Raw genomic sequence first — 23,829 nt, 5'->3', positions numbered from 1 at the left:
AAAGGATATGCTAAGCGCATACGTTAGTAAACCGTGCTAAAGGATCTGCTAAGAGCATACGTTAGCAGAATGCATTCTGAATAGGTGATTCTCTCCTTATTCTAGAATTTGCTTAAGGTAGGTTTTCAACTTTGCCTGTTGTGGTGGGGTTGGATACCGATAGTTTCATAAGTCAAGGACTTAGTAGGTGTGCTGACAGAGTATGTTGGCATGTAACCTTTGTTAGGGGTGAACATGTGGTTCTGTGTGTTCCAAAATGTTCGGAAGTCTGACATGAGGACACTCCCTATTCTATCTTTCAGTAGCTATGAGCTTTTCAAGATACTCACATGAGTTATCATGAGTTACCATTTAGATACGGGTGGTTGCAAAAGGACAACAATGTTGAAAATCAAGATGTTGCTCTTGGTTTCATTGAACCTCCTCACTGCACCAGGTATCGGTCATATGGACAATTGGCCCGTGTAGAGAATGCCAATAAGGAAAACATCAGTGTTCTTATGAAGATACTACCGCTTGTGTTTTCGAGGAAGAAAATGCTTCTCCAAGGGGGGAGTAATGTCAGGCCAAGGGCCAGGACGGACATGCGGTCAAGGGGCGCTATCTTTAGAGGCTAGGAGTATATAAATAGCACGGTTGGGTGGAGAGTTGCATCGTCCAATCCCCCGCGGTCTTACAAATGGCTTGCCTGATTCCTATTGGCCAAAAACCAAGAGTTCCAATGAGAGATTAATTGATTTATTTAAATACCTAAATCTCTCACAGAAGGGGAAAGGGGGACACATGTCACAAGGATAGCCATTATGCTTCTAATTTTGTATTGGCTAAGCCTGGCATGAGCCAATGAGGGGCCAGCAAGAGGGAGAGAGAGGGGCTGATTTTTGCAAGGCATTAACACACACACACACACACACACAAGCTCATGTGTGAAGTAAAGAATACTATCTCCTTCTCCAAGCTTTAATGGAAAGCTTATCATCTTCTCCAAGCTTTTGAGAAGGGAGGTATACACCAACAACTCTTGGCTTTGTGATGCAAATCCAACCAAGAGCCAAGCTTCAATGCATGCTCATCTCCTCTACCATGCTAATTACTAAGCTATGCTAAGCTATTAAGAGTGATTATGTGAGGAGACATAGTTCTTTCTCGTAAGAATACTCCTCCTTCCTCTCGATCTACTCTCATACCCCGCTAGCTCTCACTATCTTCGAAGGTGTGTGAGGTCTTGGGTCTGAGACCGTAAGGGAATTGATGTTGTGTTTTCAAGTGTAAGCTTGGTGTTTGAAGCTTCCATTTTCATTGCACCAGCCAGATATTGAAGGAACACAAACTATTAGAGGGGGGACTGGTTCCATGTAAATCCAATCCTCAATTGTTGTCAATAGCTTAATTTCTCTCTCTTTTTGAAGTATTGTTCATGCCTATCTAACTAGGTGTTAGGCTTTTGTTTCTCTCTCCATCCAAGCACTCTTGCTATGCTCATTAGGAATCTATTCTTAATGAAATGCTCACTATGCCTATGTTATTTTCCGCTACACACAAGATACTAGACCATTAAATGTTACAAGGAGGCTTTAGCTCATGCAAAAAATGATTGGTAGGTCATGATTTCTAGGCACAAGACCATGCTAACTCCAAAATACGATGAGATAAGTCTTCTAAGAGAGTAGTTAACTAAAGAAAAAGAGTAACTCGCATCACAAAACGATGCACATGTCTTGGCGATGCAACAAAAAGATATGGCAATTGTATATCAATTTCTCTTGTGGATGGCCATAACAACACGATGCTTTCCTTGTGTCATATTTAGTTCTGAGTCATTCTAGGGGGTCAATATTCAAATTGTGTGTATGTATGTACTTTATTTGGTGTAGAAGTATCTCATTTGTAGAGTACTAAGCATCTTACTCCATGGGTATTTGTGGATTTGTAACAAGAGAAAGAAGAAAATACTAAACCACCACAATTTAGTGTACTTATAAAAAATGAACCCTATCACTCTCAAGAGTGAGCCCACCTCACGATCTTGATAAAATTGTGTCATGATCGCAAAATAAGGAAGTGTACCTCTCCCTTATGGCTTCGAGGACTGGTTTGCTCGGTTGAACAAGTAATGGGGCAAACATTGGCCTGAGTCAAGATGGGAGACAGCCATGTGGAACATCTGGCACCCACAATGGCCACATGGAATGAAGGTTTTCTTATGGAAGGTGTTGTGGGGAGCCATGCCAAGTGGGTGAAGATTTGCATCAGGGGGATTGGTTTGGATAGATGCTCGCAATGTAGAACAGCTAGTAAATACCTACCTCACCTGTTCAAGGAATGCTCGGCAATCTGTGGCCTAGCAGGAAAAATTTGCAAATGGGTCCAAAAGACCTGGAAAACAGAATTCTTCAAGAATGATCTCTTCTTGGGAGGGAATATGTTTAAGAGTCATGCTTTTCTCATCACAACACACATGGTGAGATTGTCATGTTTGGAAGGCAAGAAACTGCCATATCTTGGAGAACACCATGAAATGTGCTAAGTTCATAGGGATAATCCAAGAAAGCAAGGGGACTATCATCGCCATCGGGAAACATATGAACTTCGATGAGTGGAACATGACCATGGACACCACAATGATTGACCTGAATGGGTATTGATGTGGGCCCATCCATTGTGGTGGGGTGGCTCCCCTTTTAGCCGATGTATCTATGATTATTCATGGCTCATGACGAGCATGGTAGGAATTTGTAATTATATTATTATGCTAATATAATCTACTCACCATCGTGAGTTTTGGGAAATAATTTTTTTCCATGATCTCGACATAGTTGTACCTAATAAAATCTATGAATGAAATACAACCCATATCATACGTATGCTTTTCACTCAATATATTGTAACATAATTGTAAGAACATAAACCAGGCTAGGTTATACAAAAGGTTATTTGGAAAGTCTTTGCACTAATTATAAAGATGCTATAACTTTGCGATCAACTAAGAATGGGGTTTTCAAAGTGCTCAATGTGATGGTTGAAACTTGGGAATGTTGAAGGGAAACAAAGATGTACGTGTGTGTGTTTTGGGTGGTGTACTTTCTTTTGTTTCGGGGTGCGGGGGGATGTGTCTAATTAATAAATTCATGGGAGTAGTACTTTAGCGACAAAAGCTGTAATTTTGTCAAGCTTTGGAAGCACAACAATAGCAAGGCAGGCCTTGCTGGCTGCAAACCATGCTTCTAAGAAGGGAGCTTCTTCGCCTAGGGAAGGCTTAGCTGTGACAACTCTTCAAAGGGAAACAATCACACTAGTAGCGGCATGGGCATCACATCTACCAGCTACAACCTTGCGCGCCCGAAGAATGGCCCCTTCTTGCCCTTTTCATCAATGCCTCCTCCAATGTGCTCATCACCCCAACCACATTCTCCTCTGCCGCGTTCTTCTGTCCCCTTGCTTTCCTTCAGTGTTCTGAGCAACGCATCAAATACCTAAGATGATTGAGGAAAGAAGAAGAAAAGGAAGAATTGATCTCCTTCTCGTTATTTTAAGTATTTGACTATTGTATGGGTTGCTAACTCCTTATAAAAGCCCAATACTTTTAGTTCTAGAATCCCCACGGCAAGGCAACTTTGCATGGGACATCCTTGTATCTTTCTTGTTTTCGCAAGTACAAAATAACCCACATAATGTGGGAATTGCTTTTAGAAAATAAAAAAGAATGATAAAGATGGATAGGGTACACGAAGCTTAGAAAGGTTATTAAGGCAATGGTCACGCGAGGCTCAGTTATCAATTCTTTGAACAGATAACTGGGCCTGCATTGTGGTCGCGCGCGTATCTAACTGTGATGGCTCAGTTCTACTATGCTTACAAATTTGCTATCATGCCTATTTTGGCATAGTTACATTTGGTGAGGCTCAATTACAAGTTACTGATAACTGAGCCTCGCGTGACCACTCCATTAGAGAACTCTTTGCAATGACGAATACATGTGCGGTGTAAGAGCGGCCCTGTTGTCCTCATGATGTTGGTGGTGCTGTCGTGCAGCTCCGCTTACATGATAGGAAAAAGAGCAAAGAAATGCAAACTAAGATTCTTTGAAGCCTACACATTTACTGGGCAGTGACCAGGGCTTGCAAACTAATGATTAATGTATGCCAGATGTCGCTTTAAAGGTCCAACCGATGCCTTAATGATGCTAAAAAGTGCTATGCTTGAAGTGGGTATGGATGCAATATTATGACCTAGAATTGCAGTGCTTGAAGTGCTCTATCGGCTTGTCTTTACGGCTCATTGATTGGAGCTGTGATGAAGAAGTTATGGCAGTTTGAAGTTCAAGTCGATTGCAGATCTGTACCGGATTGCGCAACTGCACAGCTGAGGTCCAGTCGGCTCGGTTGGTGTCTCAACTGGGAATTTTGTCTATTGTCCAGGTTTTGGAATGCGGAAGCAGTAATAGCTTGATGAGTCTCATGCCCGGGATGCCATTTCATGCAATGCTTGGCCGGCAGTGGTCATGATTGGCAATACCCGGCTAACAGGAATAAAACTCTAACACTTTTATCGGATGTGATGGGAAGTCTACTTCAATGAAATCACTCATAATTGCATCTAGCAAGCTAATGGCGCTATTCAAGGACATTTACGGGCACGAGAATTCAGAGAATATCACTAGTCAGGGGATATTGGAAATAATGGTGTCATCGGCATGTATACCAAATGTGGTATTCGAAGGAATGGAAGCTTCAGTTGATATGCATGATAAATGAGGTGCCCTTTTAGAGCCGCTCTGAGACTAAGCACTGCCTTGGTGCCTTCATTTTTATTTTGTGTGGAGAAACTCCTTAGTAGGCATGTATGCCTAAATTGGTGCCCTTACAAAGCCAAAGGGAGGCAGGCCGCCCAAAGGTTCATCTAATGGCCACCCTAATTTTAGTGGGTGTGTAAGCAAAAGAAGAAAAAGAAGGAGATGGCGGGTAGAAGAGAGCGCAGGCAGCGTGGAGGGAAAAGGAGAGATGCAGAGGCTGTGGTCATGCTCCGATGAGCGCAAGCCAGAGACGAGAAATGACGAGCTCGCGAGGGTGCATGTTTTCGGCACTGGTCCGGAAGATTTCAGCAAGGTCGGATTTGGCGACTCCCACATCACAAAGGGGGTTTTTATGCCTCCCTAGCAACGACGGCGCCGTTGTTGCTAAGGGAGGGGCAAGCTATTAATAGGGGGGGATGCCTTTTGCATGAAGTATTGGAAGCCAATGAGAGAAAATAAGGGGGAGCCAGGAGAGCTTGAAAACCAAGGAGCTATTGCAAGCAAAACGAGCAAGAGGGGAGAGGAATCAAGGAGATAACGAGGAGAATATGTGGACAAGGCAAAGCTTCTTTCTTTTTCTCTCTCTCGAGAAGGGGAGGCAAAGCAAAGGGTTAGCACAAGAGGCAAGCATCGGAGAAAGATCTCTCTCTCGTTCTCCAACCGAGGCATAAAGAAGAAAAGGGGAGTAAGGTGTTACGAATAAGGAGATGATGTTAGGGAAGTGGTAAGGGAAGTTCTATTTCTTGCTCTCGGAACTAAGGAAGAAGCCACTTTCTCTCGTTCTTGGATAAGCTTGAGAAGTCGAAGGAGGAGAAGGCAGTCTCTCTCTCGTGCATAAGCAAGTGACTCAACCTAAGGAAGCAAGAGGTCAAGAGCAGGAGAACGGCAATCAAGTGAGTGTAAAGCAAATAAAGCAAGAAGCTGCACAACTATTTGACAATAATCAAAGCTTGAAGATCGAGGCAGTGAAGTGAATTGAAGCTTGCAGAATCCGCGAGGTATTTGAAGCGAATAAAGCGGAAGAGGAAAATTTCCATCACAGTCATCCATTAGAGATTGAATTAACATTTTGTTAAGTCCAGTGTCGTTAATGGCCCGGTTAATCCTATAAACGGGAGCTTAAACTCCTAGTAAGCAGATGATCCAAGTGACGGTGCTATTAACAGCGCGCTGACGGGAGCAAAGCGAACCCCGAACCCCGACGGCCTCTAAAACACCGCGGACCGAATGGCGCGCCTCGAGCCTGTCATGGTAAAGCAAACAGGGGGCACCACCTAGCTTCAGTGGCTAGGACGCAAACAACACACCACCATAACAAAGTTTTCATCCAAGAGAGATGGATGCTTGGGAGTAATGATGAAGAGGAAAGGGAATGAAATCAAGTGAGAGAGAGAGAGAGAGAGAGAGTGAGGGAGGGGGTATAGCGGCTTAGTACTTAGGCATCACAAAAGGATGGCGAATTCGCACACCCTTCACACATACACAAGCTCACTCCAAAACACAAGACTAGGTGGCGATTCCGCACACCTCACATGGGCAAAACATTGCAAGAAAACATACTCACAAAAACTCAAGCTTTATTTAGAGAATTAGGTGATGAAATGGGGAGCATAGGGTAGGGGAATGAGAAGGGAGAGAGTGGTAGAGCACATGGCGAATAGGTGGGAGTTGATGGCGAAGACTTCGCACGAGGATTATGGCCATCATCCTTCATTTAGTTTCCCTTCATCTTCCATAGCCAAGGGTGTAGAGGTCATGCTCAAGACAAGCATGGTTATTGCGGTGATGGTGATGGTGTGGGTGTGAGTGTGTGCACTAGGCACACACAGTGCATAGTGTGTTCTTTGGTGATGTTGTGTGTGTGTCTTTAGTGTGATGGTGACCCCTCTTTATATAGGGGAGGCAGGGGGAGGAATTCTAGAATTTAGAAATGAAGAAATCATTATCTACTTAGGCCATGTGGGCCCCACTTGTCTGGCTGTGTGTATATGTGCCAGAACAGCAGTCTCATAAGAGAGAGACTAAGAGAGAGATATGGGTTGATGAAAAAAAGTGAGAGGTGACATGGAGAATAAAGTAATTACAAGAGGGGAGAGAGGGGAGTGTGTTCAGAGGTGAATCTGTGTGCAGATGTGTGTGAACACAAGAAAAATCAGGTAACCACCGGGTGGGGATGGGTCTGTGGGCACCTTTTTCAGTGAAACTGAGTGTGTGTGAGTGTGGGGGAGGTTATTTAGCTACAAGACAAGATACATGGCGCCCTTTAGAGAGAGAGAGGGGTATTTGGGTCATGGGATATGATAGGAGAGAGAAAGAGGGGGTGGGGTATACTATTTTGGAAGATAGGATAAGTTGCATGTGAGTTAGGGTGCATTATTGGTGAGTTAGAATGCATTATTGGTGAGAGGTGGGGTAGCTTGAGGGGAGAGAGAAAGGCGAAAGGACAAGGGGAAGAGAGAGGGGGTTGACCTTTTGAGTGGAGGAGAGGAAAAGGGACACACGGCGGGACATCAATGAAGAAAAAGGAGGCAAGGTGAGGATGGGCTGCCCCGCAGGCATGAGGTGGCCTATTTTACCTTTCTCATATATTTACATAATCATACTTTATTTTTTTTCTTACTTTTCCAATGCCTTTTATCACTCCCTCCCTAAGAGGAGGTTTCCATGGGGTGGGGACGAGAGAAGAGGGGTATGGGAGCTTGGCTTGTGAAAAGCCCCCATCATTAGTCCTCCCCTTTTGGCTAGAGGCATTCATATCTCTAGCTCTGTTTCTTCTTCCACTTAGCTGTAGGATCCGATATCGAGTTGCCTGCTGAACTAGCCATTCCATTTGGCCATTGGTGAGATTTCTGGGATATTCATGAATCTGTAACAGGTCCGAGTGATAACTTGTTCCTTGGAATAGTGTCGGTTGATTAAATGGGAAGCCCATGGCTTCCAGAACTTTGTGCCAGTGTCCTCCTGGATCCCAAGTGAAAAATAGGATCATTGTTTGCAGTGTCCGAACAATAAAATTTGCATGCCAAATTGGATCAAATTTGTAACCACCATTAGCGAGAGGGGAAATGAGCATCTTGGCTCCTGCAAAGACAGAATTGAAAATTATGATTCCCAAGAGTGTACCAAGAATCCACCATATATGGACGCCTTGTTGGTGTGGTGAGCTCAAGTTGTCTTCAGAATCCTGATTACTGCCATGACTAGAAAAAACTGAGAGCATATCATGCTTCTTTTGGGTGTGCTCAAACATGTCAGCTTCCTTTATTGATGCTAATAGCAAGCCACCTACCTTGCGGCTTAAATTCAAGCGTAATCCACTTACCTTTCTCCAAAGAGAGGATGCACTATTTGTAAAAAATTGTACCAAATTGCGAATGAGGTCTTCATTCTTGCATTCTATCAGGCTTTTGTCTATCCATGGCTCCTTTGCTCTTATCTCCATGCTGATCTTCTCTCTATATGTTATAGCGGCTAGCCATAGCCATAGGTCTGATGCATCCCATGAAAACACGATGATGTGTTGTGGAGGAGTTTGGAACATCCTTAAAAGTTTGGCAACATATTGATCATCAAACTTACTATGAACATCCTCACATATACTGGAGGAATTACCCATCTCCAAGTTTATAACATCTTTCAGTAGACTAGAGGCATTACCCATATCCAAGTCTATAACACTACACAATAAAATCTTGCTCGGCTGCCAAGCCTCTGGAGAAATATCCAACTCCAAACCTTCAGTCCTACTTACCTCTTTGTTATGGTCCTCTAGTGAAACTGCCTTGATGCAAGATTCCTTTAGCTTTCTACACTGTCTTGGGTCCATGCTGGTGCACAGGCTTCCGTTTTCAAAGCCCTCCCCTTTGCTTGATATGTTGTCCATCTTCTGCAAAGCCTTGCTAACAGGCTGGTTTTCCTCTTCTCTTGTATCTTTCATGACCTTTGCATTCCTCTTACTCTGACAAGGCCTAATCAACACTTTACACCTTCTTACCCTTACTGCCCAATGCTGTCGATTGATTGCTTTGGTGCCTATTTCATCCAAGGTTAAAGATGTACTTACATTTGTAACACAATTTTCTTGGCTTACCTCCCCCACCTGGGTAGCATCTTCTGATTCTTTAACCTCTTGTTCCACTGCTTCAGTTCTTTGAATAGTCTTCTCGCTTGATCCTTCTTCCGTTACCTTCATCTTGACCTCTTCTGCAAGACCAATGATACTTGGTGTGAGGGTACCAATTGGTGGTGGGCGTAGGATGATTGTAAGTGGTGATTGTGGTGGACGTAGAATTTGTGTTGGTGGGGCTGGTGCTCGGGGTGGGGGTGTTCTTTCTCTAGGGGGTGACAATTGGTTCCTCCTACCTTCTCTATTATAGTTTTGTTGTGATTTGGGATAGTAGTACATACCGTGACCATCTTCTCCGTAGTTGTAGCAGTGATACTCCCTGTTTTGTCGTCGTGCTCTTCCAGGGTCTTGATCTCTTTCTTGACTCCTCCCTTGCTGTATTAAGTGGACACACAACCTCTGCAATTCATCAGTAATATGGGCCAACATATCTTGTTGGTCACCTTTTACCCCAAGAGCCGGTGGTGGTGGTGGAATGGTGCTTGTCGTAGTTGTTGGTCGATGCGATGTTACTGCTTCTATTGACTCGGTTTCTTTGGCTTTCATTCGCAGCTTCTTGTCCTTAAGGCGAGCAATCTCAACGGCTAACTCGTACGTAGCCGGGAATCTACCTTTCACCTTCTCCTTGAGAAGCGGACATAAGCCATGCGTGAACCGATCTTTTTTTAGGAAATCGGGTGCAGCTTCCCCCCTTGCCAGTGACTCAACCCACCGTTCCCACAAATCCACAAATTTGGACTCATAGGTGGCATATTCTAAAAGACCCTCCTGCTTCAAGTCTCTCAACTTGTCCCACAACTTTTCTGAAGTGGTACCTCCCCCAAAGCGCCTCTTAAAAGCGGTTTTTAAGGGTTCCCAGTCATCCTTGGTTGCTTGTGGAAGTGCATTGTACCATGATCTAGCTTCTAGCTTCATGAGATGCTTAAAGATTCTAACCCGGGATTCATCCGTATCTTTGTTGCTCACTACACATGCTACTTCAAAGTCATCTAGGAAGTATGTTACCAAATCCTCCCCGTTCTTTCCTTTAAGTGTTGCAAATGCTACACTTGCCATGATTACTGAGAGAGAGCTAGAAAGACACACTGCTTAAATTGGAAAACTTTTTTTCTTCTTTACAAGGAGGCGTGTATGCCCTCTTATACTAGGACATAGATTAAAACTTCAAACGGTACATTGCCTTGTACCAAAGGTAAGACAAACGGTTGATCTGATGCCAGAACCTCAAAAAACCGCTCCCCACCCAGCATGGTGTCAATGATGTGCTGGTAGTGAGCCTTCAAGTCCAGTATTACCTTGATTGAGCGTACACGTGTTGGTATGTGTGATCTGTCTTGAGGTAGGTTGTACTGATTCATGTGAAGCTTAGAGGTGCTTAGTCACTGTCCAAGCTTATGGGAGAGGGTGGTGTTCTTTCCTGAAACAAACTCAGTAGATCCCTAGTTTCTCTAGTGAGAGTGTGAGCCAATGCTTTTGTTATTTGTGCTGCAGCATCACGTGCGACTTGAAAACTGACTGTGATAATTACCTCGGTGACTTGAGTTACCCGATTCTCAAAGTAGAATAGTGTTGATTCTCTATTGTGCAGAGCTTCTTCCATCTTGTTGTTGTGGGTTGGTTGTAGGTTGCGGACATGGTTTTGACCTTCTCCTTCTTCTTCTTGGCACTCGGCCTATGTATATCCACTGAGTTTCGTGTGTTGGTTGACTCTCCCACTGCAAATCGATTACCGTTACGCTTGGCACTCGAGCTTCGATGGAGATGCGCAGTTCGTCTAGTTGTACTTGGAGCTCTTCTTCTTCTGTCGTCCAATTAGCAAATCCTTCTAGCCATTCATCCATTCACAATAGTTTAGGGGTTTCAGTCTTGTAAACTAAAGGGTTTCATGAAAAGGTCCTCAGTGGGGGCACCAAATGACGAGAGCAAAGCGAACCCCGAACCCCGACGGCCTCTAAAACACCGGGGACCGAATGGCGCGCCTCGAGCCTGTCATGGTAAAGCAAACAGGGGGCACCACCTAGCTTCAGCGGCTAGGACGCAAACAACAAACCACCATAACAAAGTTTTCATCCAAGAGAGATGGATGCTTGGGAGTAATGATGAAGAGGAAAGGGAATGAGATCAAGTGAGAGAGAGAGAGAGAGAGAGTGAGGGAGGGGGTATAGCGGCTTAGTACTTAGGCATCACAAAAGGATGGCGAATCCGCACACCCTTCACACATACACAAGCTCACTCCAAAACACAAGACTAGGTGGCGAATCCGCACACCTCGCATGGGCAAAACATTGCATGAAAACATACTCACAAAACCTCAAGCTTTATTTAGAGAATTAGGCGATGAAATGGGGAGCATAGGGTAGGGGAATGAGAAGGGAGAGAGTGGTAGAGCACATGGCGGATAGGTGGGAGTTGATGGCGAAGACTTCGCACGAGGATTATGGCCATCATCCTTCATTTAGTTGCCCTTCATCTTCCATAGCCAAGGGTGTAGAGGTCATGCTCAAGACAAGCATGGTGATTGCGGTGATGGTGATGGTGTGGGTGTGTGTGTGTGCACTAGGCACACACAGTGCATAGTGTGTTCTTTGGTGATGCTGTGTGTGTGTCTTTAGTGTGATGGTGACCCCTCTTTATATAGGGGAGGCGGGGGGAGGAATTCTAGAATTTAGAAATGAAGAAATCATTATCTACATAGGCCATGTGACTGTGGGCCCCACTTGTCTGGCTGTGTGTATATGTGTCAGAACAGCAATCTCATGAGAGAGAGACTAAGAGAGAGAGATGGGTTGATGAAAAAAAGTGAGAGGTGACATGGAGAATAAAGTAATTACAAGAGGGGAGAGAGGGGAGTGTGTTCAGAGGTGAATCTGTGTGCAGATGTGTGTGAACACAAGAAAAATCAGGTAACCACTGGGTGGGGATGGGTCTGTGGGCACCTTTTTCAGTGAAACTGAGTGTGTGTGAGTGTGGGGGAGGTTATTTAGCTACACGACAAGAGACATGGCGCCCTTTAGAGAGAGAGAGAGGGGTATTTGGGTCATGGGATATGATAGGAGGGAGAAAGGGGGGGTGGGGTATACTATTTTGGAAGATAGGATAAGTTGCATGTGAGTTAGAGTGCATTATTGGTGAGTTAGAATGCATTATTGGTGAGAGGTGGGGTAGCTTGAGGGGAGAGAGAAAGGCGAAAGGACAAGGGGAAGAGAGAGGGGGTTGACCTTTTGAGTGGAGGAGAGGAAAAGGGACACACGGCGGGACATCAATGAAGAAAAAGGAAGCAAGGTGAGGATGGGCTCCCCCGCAGGCATGAGGTGGCCTATTTTACCTTTCTCATATATTTACATAATCATACTTTATTTTTTTTCCTACTTTTCCAATGCCTTTTATCACTCACTCCCTAAGAGGAGTTTTCCATGGGGTGGGGACGAGAGAAGAGGGGTATGGGAGCTTGGCTTGTGAAAAGCCCCCATCAGCGCCTTGGCTAAAGGACTAAGTTGTATATACTGAAAGTAATATCCAATTAATTGATGATTGCGGTGATTGACAAAGCTGTCAGTGTATCTTGTTCTCTCTCTTTCACACCTCCCACAACCAGAGGCCCGACGCCTACCCGGCTCACATAGCGAACACATATCCTCCGACATCTTTGGTGAACCCAACGTGAAATGAGCCGGGGTGGGAGGTAAAGATGGAGAATTTAGAGCAGATGATGAAGATGATTGCAGAATTAAGTGCAAACGGTTTTGATGATCAGTCAATAGTTCCAATTTTTTTGAAGTTGCTTCAATTGGTTCAAGGATCTCTGCTTGAAATAGAGAACGTAAAGAAGAAAAATCAAATCGATGAAGCTTTGGATGCAGTATACGACGCGAGACGACTCTTTGATAGATACGATCCAGAGGGATACCTAGAGTGCTATGAGCTGGAGACCAAGGTAAGAGGGATACCAGAAGAATTGATTATCAAATCTTTTGAGCATTTAGTGAATCAGATGTGAAGGAGCAGATTCAAGAGGTTACTAGAGCCTGCAGCGGCAACTTAGAGTATTTCAAAGAAGCTATGGTACAGGTAAGTTATGAGCAGTATGAATGCTATCAAGAACAGAGTTCAAGTCTACCAGACTACACAGATATTTGAGGACAAGTATGAACAAAGTTAGAAGCTGTGATTGATGAGTTTATTGTGCAAGGTGCTACCTTCTTACAGGCTAATGATAAAGACATAGTCAAAGCTGTGTATGCAAAGTTGGGATTTGCAAATGCCTTGCATGAAGTAGAAGTCCTTGAGGGTGAGTCTCTACAGCCTCAAACTACACAGGGTGAATTTTTCAAAGACATGTACCTGAAGTACGGGAGGAAAAGAAATCAGGGGATCAAAACAAAAAATTGGCTAAAGCTCAGGAAGAAATTGTGCAGGTGAATGAGTGCAGTCATATTCAGTTAGAAATGCAGGAAGATTCAGTTATAGCTGATACTTTTGCTATTGAACCAGAATTAGAGCAATTTTTTTCTGGTACAGATTCTACCATAGAGGTGATTGAAGATATTGGTACAGGTTTTGCCAAAGAGTTGATTAATCATACATATGTTACAGGTGAAAGCAAGGTTGCAGTTGAGAGCAGCAGGATCATGGATTTGGGTATACCAGATTTATCGAATTTGAAAGTACCAGATTTTGAGGACTTGGCTAAGCAAGAGTATGTGCTTGACTCAGAAGGGGTGCAGAATCCTTCATTGACAAGGGGGTGGATGTCGTGCAGCTAAGCTTCCATGATAAGAAAACAAGAAAAGAAATGCAAGCTAAGATTCTTTGAAGCCTACACATTTACTGGGCAATGACCAAGGCTTGATAACAAGTCAAGTTTAATCATTAATGTATGCTAGATGTGGCTTTAAAGGTCCAATTTATGCCTTAATGATGCTAAAAAGTGTTATGCTTGAAGTGGGTATGGATGGGATATTGTGACATAGAATTGCAGTGCTTGAAGTCATCTATCAGCCTGTCTTTAAGGCTTGTTGATTGGAGCTACGGTGAAGAAGTTATGGCAGTTTGAAGTTCAAGTCGATTGAAGATCCATACCGGATTGGGCAACTGCAGCTGAAGTCCGGTCGGCTCGGTTGGTGTCTCAGTTGGGATTTTTGTCTATCGTCCAGGTTTTGGAATGTAGGAGCAATAATAGCTTGATGAGTCTCATGCCCGGGATGCCATTTCATGCAGTCCTTGGCCGGCAGTGGTTGTGATAGGCAATATCCGGCTAGCAGGACTAAAACTCTGACACTTTTATCGGATGTGATGGGAAGTCCTTACTTCAATTCAATCACTCATAATTGCGTCTAGCAAGCGAATGGCACTATTCAAGGCCATTTACAGGCACGAGAATTCACGAAAATATCAATAGTCAGGGGATATTGCAAATAATGGTGTCGTCGGCATGTATACCAAATGTGGTATTCGAAGCAATGGAAGCTTCAATTGCTATGCATGATAAATGAGGTGCCCTTTGAGAGCCGCTCGGAAACTAAGCACTGCCTTGACCGACAGTTGTACCAAATGTGGTGCCTTCATTATTTTTTTTTGTGTGGAGAAACTCCTTAGTAGGCATGGATGCCTAAATTGGTGCCCTTACAAAGCCAAAGGGAGGCCGGCCGCCCAAAGGTTCATCTAATGGCCACCCTAATTTTAGTGGGTGTGTAAGCAAAAGAAGAAAAAGAAGGAGATGGCGGGCAAAAGAGAGCGCAGAGAGCGTGGAGGGAGAAGGAGAGATGCAGAGGCTGTGGTGATGCTCCGATGAGCGCGAGCTAGAGACGAGAAATGACGAGGTCGTGAGGGTGCGTGTTTTCGACACTTGTCCGGGCAGATTTCAGCAAGGTCGGATTTGGCGACTGCGACGTCACAAAGGGGGTTTTTATGCCTCCCTAGCAACGACGGCGCCGTCGTTGCTAAGGGAGGGGCAAGCTATTAATAGGGGGGGATGCCTTTTGCATGAAGTATTGGAAGCCAACGAGAGAAAAGAAGGGGGAGCCAGGAGAGCTTGAAAACCAAGGATCTATTGCAAGCAAACGAGCAAGAGGGGAGAGGAACCAAGGAGATAACGTGGACAAGGCAAAGCTTCTTTCTTTTTCTCTCTCTCGAGAAGGGGAGGCAAAGCAAAGGGTCGGCACAAGAGGCAAGCATCGAAGAAAGATCTCTCTCTCTCGTTCTCCAACCGAGTCATAAAGAAGAAAAGCGAAGTAAGGTGTTATGAATAAGGAGATGACGTACGGAAGGGGTAAGGGGAGTTCTCTTTCTTGCTCTCGGAACTAAGGAAGAAGCCACTTTCTCTCGTTCTCGGATAAGCTTGAGAAGTCGAAGGAGGAGAAGGCAATCTCTCTCTCATGCATTAGCAAGTGACTCAACCTAAAGAAGCAAGAGGTAAAAAGAATGAGAACGGCAGTCAAGTGGGTGTAAAGCAAATAGAGTAAGAAGCTGCACAACTATTTGACAATAATCAAAGTTTGATGATCAAGGCACTGAAGTGAATTGAAGCTTGCACAATCCGCGAGGTATTTGAAGCAGATAAAGCGACAAAGGAAAATTTCCATCACAATCATCCGTTAGAGATTGAATTAGCATTTTGTTAAGTCCAGTGTCGTTAACGGTTCGGTTAATTCTTTAAACGAGAGCTTAAACTCCTAGTAAGCAGATGATCCAAGTAACGGTGCTATTAACAACCCGCCTTGGTTAAAGGACTAAGTTGTACTCAAAGTAATATTCAATTAATTGATTATTGCGATGATTGCCAGAGCTGTCAGTGTCTCTTGTTCTCTCTCTTTCACACCTCCCACAGTCAAAGGCCTGACGCTGGCCCGGCTCACATAACGAACACATATCCCCCGATAGCACGACCGTGGGAGGTCTCTCTCCCTCTCACTCTCTGTTCTAAAAGAATCACCTTTTTAAAGGTCCAACTTATTAGACGATTGGGATATCAGGATTAGTTACCGAGACATATAAAATGGCCCAAATTTGAGCTTGAAATATATGATCAAATCAAACTGATTTTACAATAGAAATTTAAAGTACAAAGTGGGTATCATGATACGGTAGCATTGTTGGCATACGTGGTTGCCATTCTCCGTATTCATTTTTCTCTTGGAAGTTGTTGGTATGCTTTCAAAATTTGCCGAGGGGCTTGAGTTATGAGTTTTAAGAAATTCAAGCTCAACTGAGCACCTAAAGAAAAATTAAAAAAAAGGAAAAATTACCAAAATACCCCTCTAAGTTGAGGAAATTCCCAAAATACCCCTCAAATTTCAAAAATTCCCAAAATGCCTCCGATATTTTGTCATAAATTCCCAAAATGCCCTTCAAATTTTCCAAAATTCCCAAAATACCCTTGGTTGTGAGACTAAATTTCTCGAAAAATAAGTTTTTTTGTAGGTCTTCACAAGAAGAGTGATTGACTATCGTACAAGATGCTAAAACTACAATTTGAGTTGGTTACGTAGGCTTTGGAGATGAATTGCTTCATTATTTTTAGACATAATTGCCTTTTTTGCGATGGTAACCGGTGACAAATTACATGCTGAGCACTCAAAAGCGAATCTCAATTGTCAAAAACGAATAAAGATTAGAAAATCTTGAACATTCCAACCAAAATAGATACAAGGGTATTTTGGGAATTTTTGAAATTTGAAGGGTATTTTGGGAATTTCCTCAAATTAGAGGGGTATTTTGGTAATTTCCCCTAAAAAAATTGCCAAGGGGACACCGGGGCCGGAAGGTCTGGGCTTCTATTTGGCAAATCGCGGGAGGAGCACTTTCGCAACAAACTCTGTGATTCTGCTAGGCTCTGGAAGCACAGCAACAGCAGGATGCGCCTTGGTGACCGCGAACCATGCTTCCAAGCGAGGGAGCTTCTTCGCCCAAGGAAGGCTTAGCTGTGCCAGCTCTTCCAAGGCCGGCAGCCACGCCAGTAGCGGCACCAGCATCACGTCCACCAGCCCCAGCCTTGCGCTCCCGAAGAACGGCCCCTCCACACCCTTACCCTGCATCAGCGCCTCCTCCAACGTGCTCATCACCGCCACCACATTCTCCTCGGCCGCCTTCTTCTCCTCTTCCGTCCCCTTGCTTGCCTTCATCGTTCCGAACAGCGCATCAAATACCTACACATACGTACACAGACATATATCCCATTTCCCTCCTTCAAAACAGTGTCTTCTTCTCTATGTATGAAGAATGCTTACCTTCTTGTCCACGAAATCCGCCCAGAAGCACGCCATTGCCCTCCCGTAGGCGTCTGCGGGGAGAAAGTTGCTACCCTCGGCACCGGGCCAGACCTCGTCGACGTACTGCACGATGATGTCGGACTCGCAGACGGCATTCCCATTGTGTAACAGCACAGGAACCTTCTTGTAGATGGGGTTGGAGCTGAGAGCAGCAGCTCGCTCTTGTTGCTGAGGTCTTGCAGAACATTCTCATAGTCTACCCCCTTCACCACTAGCGCCACCTCCACCCTCATCACGTCAGGGCTCGCCCACAAGCTCAGAAGCTGCACCTTGTTATTCTTGTCCTCTCTTGGCGCTTGCTGCTCTCTCTCTCTCTCTCTCTCTCTCTCTCTCTCTGTGCCTGCTAATTCTTTCGCGTTGTTTGCTCGCAGTGTTATGCCCTGCTGGGCCTGCTCTTTTAAAGTGCTTGGGTGAGGTATGTCACGCGTGACGATAGCTGGATTTAATTAGACTCGTACGATGAGTGGTCAGAAAAATATAAAGAAAGCCTTGTTGTAGCTTCGTATCCAACTTCCAATGCGAGCCAGTCACTTTTTTTTTTTGAGAGTACAAGAACTTGGAAACACATGCACACACCCTATTTACAACGGCCTCAAAGGTAGGGAGAGAGACATCCCATCACACACACACACACACACCCGCATATGGGAACAGTCCCTAAGGACTTAGAACTTGTCTTCAGGTTGTCAAGGGGGTATTGAGCCCAAGACCTTAGGCACATAGGCTATGACTCTACCAACCGAGCTAGCACCCGTTGATAGCCAGTCACTTTTGATTCTTGACTGCTTTGCATTCTCCTCGAGCCAACCACCCATACAACCTAGTACCTACATATGAGAGGAGGGCTCCGGAAACCTTTTTTGTAGACCCTGCTTTGGAACCTTTTCACACACATATGAGCATGCTAACTCTAAATTTGAGAGGAATAATCACACTACAAATCTCATATTATAACTAAAAATTTCATAATTTGAATCGGCTTGAGAACCTTCTCACCCAAATTTGAGTTGGCCATTTTTCATTTTGAACAGGCTTTGGATAAAGCAAACCTATCTTTTCTCGAGCCCTGATGAGAAATAAGAACCTATAGGTATATTGACTATACTTGAAGGTTTCTATACTCAAATTTGCAGAAGGTGAGAATTTCAAAACGCTCTTCTTGTTCGAAAGTAAACTAAGGTCACTGAAGGCATTTAGCACCACCGTTAAAAAAAGCTATGGATTAGGACACTACTACCATTCATTGCAAGAACGCAACAAATTGTGGATCCCTTCGCTACATGCATTTCAAATCATTGAGCAATGGGATACTCTTTCTTATAAAGAAATTCCACCTTCAACTCCTCTGTCTCAGGGCACCCTCTCCCACGATTAAGAAGCCAAGTGCTCTTATACGATGTCAAAACTCACAATGCAAAAGTGTAGAGCTAGGGAGAGAATTCCTCATAGGGAGAGAGTGCCTAAAGGACAACGGAGCAAATAGGATCACATTGGGCATTCACTTGTTAAGATGTATAATCTTTAACACCCTCTCGCTAGCCCATAGAGGACATATGTAGGAAGATCAAGTGGATGTAGAGGCTACGATGGACACCCCAGAAGTGGCCAACTATCACCTCGGTGGATTTTGAATGTCATCAACCTGCTAGCTTAAAAGGATGCCATCTTGAGTATCTATTGCCTCATAGAAAGTTCAAATGTAGACCACCCTACGTTGATCTGTGAACACATCACACACAAGATCTCACAAGATAAAGAACTTTGGAAAACACCCTCTCCATAATCCCTCCGGCAAAAATGGATTCTTCGCAACACATCCATAGTGTTTGGTATACGTCATGTTGGTTCCTTGTAGTATGCAATATGCTTTGAACTTCGACACATGGGTTCAAACACCGATGACTTGAACTTTAGCACACGGGTCCAAATCAAGCATTGGGAGCTCCTATTGCCCCTCTTTGCCACTCACTTGCCTCTCTGTGGCTAGCGGCATGTTGCAGCAACCACCATCGTGCTAGAACTTGCCTTGGGAGACTAAGACAACTTCCTCCTCACCGAGAAAAGGGATAAGATAATTGAAATCAAGCTTTTACTTTGAGAGTTGTAAGCTTAATGTCCTAGCCACCATCCCACACTCCTTAGGAAACTTTGCAAATGCCAAGGTCCTTGTGTGTACTAGTTAATGCACATGCACTATCCATAGCTAAGTGTTGATTTCAGCTCAACTTTGGTGTTGATAATGAGCCATATCTTTGTCAAGAGTTGGACCCGCCACCACTACTTTCCCTTTTGTTGATTTCAAAAAGGGAGGCACCAAAACAGAAGTCGATATGAGAACATTTAAAAACCTTGAAAGCATTGTCCAAATCTGCATGCAAACTTGCTAGTGGAGCAACAAAAAAGGCAAACAACAAGGAGGTTCATGTGTGATTGGGGAAAGCGTCTCAATATTCATTTGGCAAGAGAACTTTCAAGTGTGCTCCTAAATGTAGTTTACATGGTCTACTCCTTGGGACAATCCTTTTTGCCATGGCCGCTTCCCAAGCATTGAAAGCATAAATTCTCTTTTTTAGCCTTCTCAAATTGCTCACAAGAGAGAGGACCGCGAGACCCCTTGGGTTTTTTAGCTGCTTCAGAATTTGCTACTATAAATTTCCTTTTATTGTGACCATGTTGTGTGCGTGTATTGCCATGTATATCCGCAGGCACATGAGTACTATGTGATTTCTTTTCATCTCGATCATCATGAAAGTGGGCTTTCACTATGGCCTCCTCAAGTGTTTTAAGGTCTTGATTCTTGACGTGCTTCTTAAGCTCTGGCGTTAGATCACGGATAAACCCACGTTGTCGTGCAGCTCCGCTGCCATGAAGAGAGAAGAGCAGAGAAATGCAAGTTAAGCTTCTTTGAAGCCTACACATTTATTGAGCAGTGATCAGGGCTTGTTAACAGGCCAAGTTTAATGATTAATGTATTCCAGATGCGGCTTAAAAGGGCCAAAAGATGCCTTAATGATGCCAAAAATGAGTATTCTTGAAGTGAGCATAAATGGGAGATTATGATCTAGAATTGCAGTGCTTGAAGTGCTCTACCAGCCTGTCTTTACGGCTCGTCGATTGGAGCTACGATGAAGAAGATATGGAAGTTTCAAGTTTAGTCGATTGCAGATCCGTACCGGATTGGGCAATTGCATCTGAGGGGACAGAAATAAAAAGAATGCACGGGCCTGAAGTGCTCATTTTGTGGAGCGCGTCGATATTTTCAGATCAGCGATTGGAGCCTTTTACTTGTTGCAAAATATTGCATGGCCGGCATGTATATCAAATGTGGTGCCTTAATGAAGTTTAGGGACTGGCCGCCCAAAGGCCAAGGGCATGGCCACCCGCCCAAGCGGATTGAATGGTCGCCCATTGTAGAAAGTGGGGGGCAATTATGGTGTGATCCAAGGAAAAAGAGTGGGCATGGCCTGAAAAGAAGGAGCGATGAGTGACAGATACGCAAGAAGGAAAAGACACGCACCCGCCTACACGGGGCTCAGTAGCAAGCGAGCATGAAACGATAATTTCTTGGAATGACAGCTCATGCCATTCGATGCCATGCTTGGTCAATTTGGTGGTGGTTGGTACAATTGATTGCCGTGTCATCACGGGAGGTTTTTTATTCCCCTAGCAACAATGGTGCCATTGTTGCTTAGGGAGGGCTAATAATAAGGGGTATTTTAGAGCATGAAAGGTGTGATGAGGAGATGCAAGGAAGAAGAGGTAAAATATAGGGTAACGAGGGGAAGCGGGGAGCATGTTGAAGAAAAGGGAAGGAAAGCTCGGATAGGCTCCCGCTTTCTCTCTCTCATCGTCGGTAAGGAGCAAAAGCAAAACTCTCTCTCTCCCGCTCTCTCTCTCTTGAGCTAGTTCTCGGCAAGCAAGAAGCATCGAAGGAGAAGGGTAATGAACAAGGGAAAAATCTCTCTCTTTCGGCTTGTCCTCGACCTAGCAAAGTAAGGAGGAGTGGTGGTGAGTGTTGTGACGGATAAGGGAGTTCTAAGGAAGAACGAAGGCTCTCTCTCTCTCTCTCTCTTTGCAAATCTTGGAGCTCGGTAAGCAGTCAAAGCTCTTTCTCTATCTCTCTCTTGCTTGAAAAAGAGAAAAGCAAGGTAAAAAGGAAGAGGAAAGCACGAGCCAGGCAAAGCAAGGGTTAAAGCATCAGATAGCAATTGAAGAGTAGGAGGAAGTTACAACTAGAGAATGGAAATTAAGCTAGTCCAAAGCTTAAAGAGTGGGAAATTGCAACACAATTTGTAATAATTGAAGCATTATGATCGACAGAGTGAACTTACAAGGTTTGCAAAATCTTGAAAGTAGAAGAGGCAGATAAAGCGACATGAGGGAGTTTCCATCACCGTCATCAGCTAGAGATTGATTTAATATTTTGTTAAGTCCAGTGTCGTTAACGGCCCGGTTAATCCTGTAAATGGGAGCTTAAACTCCTAGTTAGCACATGATCCAAGTGACGGTGTTGTTAACAGCCCGCCTTGGCTAAGGATTAAGTTGTACTCAAAGTATTATTCAATTAATTGATGATTCCAGTGATTGCCAGAGTCAGTTGCATCTGTTGTTCTTGTTCTCTCTCTTTCACACCTCTCACAGCCAGAGGCCCGGTGCCTGCCCGGCTCACGTTTTGAACACATATCCCTCGACATCTTTGGTGAACCCGACGCGAAACGAGCCGGGGTGGGAGATGCAGATAAAGATTCCAGAGGAGGTAAAGAGATTATTTGAAGAATTCATCACACATGTTTCTGATGGCAAGTCAGGAGTTCCAAATTTTTCCAAGATGATGCAATTGATGCAATGATCAGTGGTTGAAGTAGAAGCCATGATGACGAAGGAGCAGATGAGAGAAGCTTTGAATGCATCATTGGATGCAGTATACAATGAGGGATCAATCTTTGATGGTGAATATGATCCAAAAGGTTACCTAGAGTGTTACGAGCAGCAAATGAAGCGTCAAAAGGTGTCAGACATTCAGATGATTGCAGAATTTGAACAGGTTGTATGTGATCATATTAGGGATCAAATTCAAGTTCTTGCAAGAACTCATGCAGAAAATTGGGATGCTTTTGCAGAAGCAATCATATAGGGGTTCTTATTAAGTGAAGACCTAGAGCTTCAGCAGATTGAAAGCACACAAGATGAGGAGCCATCTGTTTTAATGCAAAAAGCATGTCATGCAGGTGGTCAGAGTTCTATCCAAGCTAATCTAGAAGCTGTTATCGATGCATGTCTTCTAGATGACAAATCATTGTTGCATGCAGATGATGATTTCATAGTGGATACAATTTATGCTCGATTGGGATTGACTTCTTTATTTCAAAGAAAATGTGACTTTGTGGATGTAGTCATATCCTCTCAAAGTGACATAAATGAGAAAACAAGTTTCTCAGAGCCAGTGCATGCTATGCATGCAAGCATAGCCACTAACAGTGATCAAGCAACATGTTTGTCAGAGTCAATATGTGATGTAGATGCCCATTTGGAGTGCTCTTTGGGTGTAGACCATGAAGAAAATGCTTATGCAACATTACATGCAAAAGCAACTGTTTTGGCTAATGCTATGCAAGAGGGTTTTATGTCTATGGCTACATTTCAGGACACTTGTGATGATGCACATGTATTTGACGCTGATCCATATGCATTTATGTAAACCCAGACAAATATTATGATTATGATTATGGAGATGCATATTTAGAGGGGGTGCGTGATGATGATCAGTCTATGACTGCTACATGTGACAAGATTTTCTATGATGATGCTATGGAAAAAGAAATTGATGCTATTTGTAATGCATGCTAATACTTGTGCTATTGAAGTGGAAAGATATTTGAATGGGAGTGTGAAGCTGCCAAAACAATTCGTGCCTATGTATGAAGCAAGCGACGAGGTTTCCTGTGATAATACTCACAAACTAGGTGGTTCTTCCAAGGAGGAAGATATGGAGCTTATGGATCTACTTGATGATGCGCTAGAGGAATTTCGAGTTCCTTGTGACAAGAGTAGTGAAGAACATCCTGCAACATATGATGAAGAGCTTATGTTTCTTTTGGATGAGGCTTTAGAGGAGTTTGTGCCTACTAGAGAAGGCAACCATGCAATGTTTGTGGTATCAAATGAAGTGATGGCATACAATGACTCACAAATGCATATTGATATTTTGGAAACCATAGTGATTGAATTCATTTTGACTCTGGGTTCGGGTATGATGGGAATTTGGGACTTTTGGTTGCTATGCTATGAGAAAGTTTGTGGAGATGCAATATACTTGAAATACGATCTTCTACTACCTTCTGACCTAGCATGCTATCATGCTAGCTATGATTGCTGTCAGTTACTTTATATGCCTTTTGATCCTGGAGGATGGTGAATTTTTTTTAAAGGAATGCTCACAATAGGGCAAATGATTCGTTTCCTGTTTGATCTCGAGGGCTATTAAAGTGCTAGTTGTAGATTTGAAGAGTACCAGTTATCTGTTGTATAGCAGGTTGTATGGTACAAGGTTTTGGTTTCTAGAGTATGCTGAGTCAGAAGATATTTTGGTTATGCGTGCAATAAGATTACATGGTTGGCTTCCATTTGACTTTTTTGGACAATTG

The 23,829-nt window shown here is 43.8% G+C and overlaps 2 pseudogenes across 1 annotated transcript; one reads left to right on the top strand and one right to left on the bottom strand.

Annotated features, from left to right (window-relative positions):
- Positions 1–16,483: 16,483 nt before the first annotated feature.
- On the bottom strand, positions 16,484–17,551 carry LOC147427109 (glutathione S-transferase U19-like; annotated as a pseudogene). Its single transcript, XR_015186182.1, has 2 exons — positions 17,144–17,551; positions 16,484–17,062 (listed from the first exon to the last, which is right to left on the bottom strand). The product of XR_015186182.1 is annotated as a glutathione S-transferase U19-like (transcript).
- A 4,795-nt stretch (positions 17,552–22,346) lies between these two features.
- LOC147427108 (uncharacterized) lies at positions 22,347–23,600 on the top strand (annotated as a pseudogene).
- Positions 23,601–23,829: the final 229 nt, after the last annotated feature.

The sequence above is a fragment of the Adiantum capillus-veneris genome, chromosome 24, assembly GCF_014529385.1.
Source record: "Adiantum capillus-veneris isolate H3 chromosome 24, ASM1452938v2, whole genome shotgun sequence".
NCBI lineage: Eukaryota > Viridiplantae > Streptophyta > Polypodiopsida > Polypodiales > Pteridaceae > Adiantum > Adiantum capillus-veneris.
This window is presented reverse-complemented; position numbering and strand designations above follow the sequence as displayed.